Here is a 422-nt window from a genome sequence, read left to right on the forward strand (position 1 = left end):
CCTGGCCGTCCAGCATCAGACAGCAGTTCTCTAGGTAACACACACACACAAACTGTAAGAAGCCTCCTCCCACCTCTGTGCTCAGCTCTGGAGCAGCGGTGAGTGCACACCTGCGCCTTGAGCTCAGCCTGTACAGCCCGGCCGACTGCCCCCAGCGCCACGTGTCCGCCTGTCTCAGTGACTGGCGTTCCATCCATTCCGGTGTTTAAGCCAGGATGTGGCCGTTCATAAACGTCCAGCCTCCGCCCTCCTCCACTTAGGCGGCTCCCCCCGGCCCGAAGCCTTTCCAGTCAGTGGGCTCCTTCTGCCTCCCCGGAGCCGCTCCTGGGTGGGGGCTGACGGCCCCTTTCCTGCTCTGCATGGGGCTGGGCTCCTGGGTGGGGGCTGACCGCCCCTTTCCTGCACTGCATGGGGCCCCACTT

General features: G+C 64.5%; 1 protein-coding gene across 3 annotated transcripts in view; it reads left to right on the top strand.

Moving 5' to 3' along the window:
• Positions 1–422, top strand: part of MAP3K4 (mitogen-activated protein kinase kinase kinase 4) — a 70,612-nt gene that overhangs the window by 40,440 nt on the left and 29,750 nt on the right. The gene's annotated exons all lie outside the window — the stretch shown is intronic.

The sequence above is a fragment of the Bison bison genome, unplaced genomic scaffold, assembly GCF_000754665.1.
Source record: "Bison bison bison isolate TAMUID 2011002044 unplaced genomic scaffold, Bison_UMD1.0 scf7180017864148, whole genome shotgun sequence".
Classification (NCBI taxonomy): domain Eukaryota; kingdom Metazoa; phylum Chordata; class Mammalia; order Artiodactyla; family Bovidae; genus Bison; species Bison bison.